Source organism: Eubalaena glacialis, chromosome X (genome assembly GCF_028564815.1).
Source record: "Eubalaena glacialis isolate mEubGla1 chromosome X, mEubGla1.1.hap2.+ XY, whole genome shotgun sequence".
In the NCBI taxonomy this organism is placed as follows: domain Eukaryota; kingdom Metazoa; phylum Chordata; class Mammalia; order Artiodactyla; family Balaenidae; genus Eubalaena; species Eubalaena glacialis.
This window is the reverse complement of record NC_083736.1, coordinates 24519645-24523396: the sequence shown is the minus strand read 5'-3', so window position 1 is coordinate 24523396 and position 3752 is coordinate 24519645. Positions and strand designations below refer to the sequence as shown.

The following is a 3752-nucleotide window of genomic DNA, read 5'->3' as shown; positions in this document are numbered from 1 at the left end:
TATTCCTTTTTAGAGCTAAGCAGTAGTCTATTGTATTACCTGGATATACCACAGTTTGTCCATCCTCCAATTGATGGACACCCAAGATGTTTTGAGTTTTGGCTATTACAAATAAAACTACTGTGAACAATTTTCAGATCTTATTGTGAACATATGTTTTCATTTCTCTGTGTTAAGTACCTGGGAAAAGAAGAGCTGTGCTATATGATAGATGATATATGGTTATTTTTATAACAAATTGCCAGAACTTTTGATTATAACATTTCACACCCCCACCAACAATGTATGCAAGTTACGGTTGCTCACACCCCCATCTATATTTGGTTTTGTCATTCTTTTAATTTTAGCCATTCTTCTGGGTATGTAATAGAAACTTATTGTGGTAGCGGATACATATTTTTCAAAGAAAATTCATCTCTGGTTTACAGGTGCCAAGTAGTTTTGTTTCCACACTTCAAAAGCTGGTACTGATCAGCCTTGTGTTTTTACCCACTCTGCTGCTTTTACTGTTGATACGTGGTTGGGAAAGAAGCCCTATAAGCCAAACAGCCTCAGGCCCTTCAATATTGAATATGCCCAGCAGGATCCTTCAGAACAAAATCTGCTAGATTTTCTCAACAATTTTGTGTCCGCTCCCAATGTCCTCTTTCAACTGGGACCAAATTGTATTATATTTGGCATTTCCCAACATGATGATTGGAGCCTTTTCCTGTTTTAGTTATAAATGACGTTTTAGTCTCTATTTCTCATTGTTGTCACTAATTTTGGGGGAAAGTGAGAATTGTACATGGGCATTTACTTCATCATTTTCCCGTCTTCTTTTAGGGAAATATTTAAAAGGAAAAGAATCAACAAGTTATATACAGTTTTTAAATTATGAAGCAACATTTCAAAAAGGCCTGTTAATTCCTAAATCCATTTTTATCTTCATATTCTAGTAGTGAGAATGGACCTATCTGCAATCCATTTTCCATCACTATATTATTGAGTTTTGGATGATTTTGTTTTATTTTTATCTCTAATTGAAATTTCACCCCAAGCAGGGTTTTATTATTGAAAATTATAATGAGACTTTCCATGTAGTTGGCAGATTGGTTTCAAGGCTTTTTAATTGTTTTTCCTTCTTTTTTTTTTTGGAAACAGGAACAAACAGTTTCTAAGCTGTGACATGACAAAAGCTCCTACCAATTCTAATACACTGAAAATACAATTGAAGTAACTTGCTAGCCTGGGAAAAAAACTAAATAAATGTGCATTATGATATTAACTTTTCATTTTTCAAGGCACAGATTAGAGTTTATATCTAAAAGTTAATGTTCTGTTATTAAAAATTCTGATATCTAGGCAGTTTTCTAATTCAAAAGGCCAACTGGCTGTCAGTGCTTGTTCTGAAAAAACACCATTCAGGATCCAACAAGCTTCTCCTCCCTTCCTTCCTCCCTCCCTCCGTCCTTTCCTTCCTTCCTTCCTTCCTTCCTTCCTTCCTCCACCCCTTTCTTCCTCCCTCCTTTTTTTCTCCCTCCCTCCCTTTCTCTCTCTGTCTTTCATATATTCTTTCTTCTTTTCTTCCTATTTTCCTCTCTCTTTTTATTTTTTTATGGCTTGCTTCCACATGTAGGCCCTGGAGGAACTCTAATGATGTTCAAAGGTAACAACTTGATTTAAAAAAAAATCTGGCAGTGGATGGGCTCTCTTCTGGCCTAGTGGCAGGTGAAGGCACCCTCCATATCACTTCTATGAACACATTTAAATACGCTGGTCCTTGTAAACCTTGTGGTAGAGCAGCTGTTTAACCCATTCGAGCTGTAGAAATAACAAATACCAACCAAATGAGAACATTCAAAGGCTATTTAGTCAGAGCTTGCTATAGCAGGGGAGTCAGCCACTGTCACTAGAGTTTTGGCAAAGACTCAAAAGCAGGCAGATGAGTGGGAACGCTTTATAGTGGAAAAAGGGGAAGGCTTCAGGTATGTCCTCCCTGACTGGACAGAGATAATGGTCTGAATGCCTACAAGTCTGACAAATAGACAACAGGCTGGCTTCCTGGCTGGTTACTATAGATAATGAGTTGATTTCCTGGGCTGGTTGCTTCAGGTTGGGGGTCAGAGCTTTATTTTTATGTATGGCCTGGCCATTGTCTATTTGTATATTCAGTCTCTCCAAACTGAAGGGTTGAAAACATTGTTTAATGGGTACAGAGTTTCAGTTTTACAAGATGAGAAGAGTTCCGAAGATGGATGTTGGTGATGGTTGTACAACAACATGAATATACTTAATACCACGGAACTATATGCTTAAAAATGGTTAAGATGGTAAATTTTCTGTCATGTGAATTTTAGCACAATTAAAAAGAAAATTGGAAAAAAAAAAAAAGAAACCTCTGCATAGGAACACAGTATGAATGGAACATTCCTGTCATTATGCAAACAATGCATAACTCTGAACAGACATTACAAACAGCCTTCATCTCAAAGATTCCAGTGCTTACGTTGTAGTATAAGAACTGAGAAGGTGGGGAACAGCTTTGAACAAAGACTTTCAGCCAGAGAGTGATCTCTTTGGACCCATTACCTTGCATTCACACTCAGATTGGATCACCTCCCATTCTGAGCACCCCTCCTGAAGACTTTGAACAGTTTATCAATAATCTCTATGAAGAAATGTAATATTTATATGCAGCCCATTGGAACTCTAGGGAACACCAGAATTATCAGAGAAGAATATGTTAAAGAGCTCACGGGCTACCGTGAAATATTTTTCTATGGCTTGCCAGTAAAACTTGTAGAAAAGTTTCCTGTTTCTACAAACTTAGTGTTCCTTTAGATTCAGTGACAACACACAAAACCTACAAATTCATACGGGGGCATTTTTTTTTTCGCCCACACCACGCGACATGCGGAACTTCCCTGACCAGTGATTGAACCCATGCCTCCTGCAACGGAAGCACAGAGTCTTAACCACTGGACCACCAGGGAAGTCCACAGGGGCATTCTTAAGTGCTTAAAAACAAAAAAATCTTCAGATGTCTTCTGTATCATGGGCATAACAATGATTTGTCTTTCCCCAAGAGACTCCTGAAATTTTGTCTTTGGACAAGGCTTTTTGGCAGATGGCACAGGAATAGTCAGCTTTGCCAGATATGGCAGTGATATTTATCTTTCATACTGTGAATGCAAAGTTAAAAACTTGAAAAAAAATCTTCAAGTGACTCTTCAATTTTTAATAACTATTATATTCCTGAAATCTTGGGTATTTTGCTACTTCAATCCTGTAAGTGTTTAATCCATGAAATTGGACACAAATTTAGACTCTGACTTTACCATTGGCTGGTGAGTCTAATGCAAGGCTCTAGCCACCTGGAAGAACCAGACCATGGGCTTCTAGACATTTGCCCCATCTACTTAGGTAAGTTACAGTGTGCTATTCATGTCAATATTGTAGAACGATTTGGAGAATAGGTGAGCTAGATTGATGATGAATCTACTAATACACCTGGAGTAACTGAAACATAAATTTGATAAAACTTGTGGAAGCCCTTGAGAAATGGAGTGAATGTATAATGAAATGGTTTTCTGCTCTCCAAAATAAGAACTTTCAAATAGCGATAATTAAAATGAAATGCTTGCACATTAAAAAAAAAATCTGGAAACTGCTGAAAAAGAATTTATATATAAAATTTAATCTGATTGCATCCTTTTATTTAATGGTCTCTTTTTGCTTTCTATCATACCATCACTAGAAAAGCTGTCTGA

The 3752-nt window shown here is 37.2% G+C and overlaps 1 pseudogene; it reads left to right on the top strand.

Annotated features, from left to right (window-relative positions):
- Window positions 1-2233: 2233 nt before the first annotated feature.
- On the top strand, window positions 2234-3458 carry LOC133081728 (archaemetzincin-2-like; annotated as a pseudogene).
- Window positions 3459-3752: the final 294 nt, after the last annotated feature.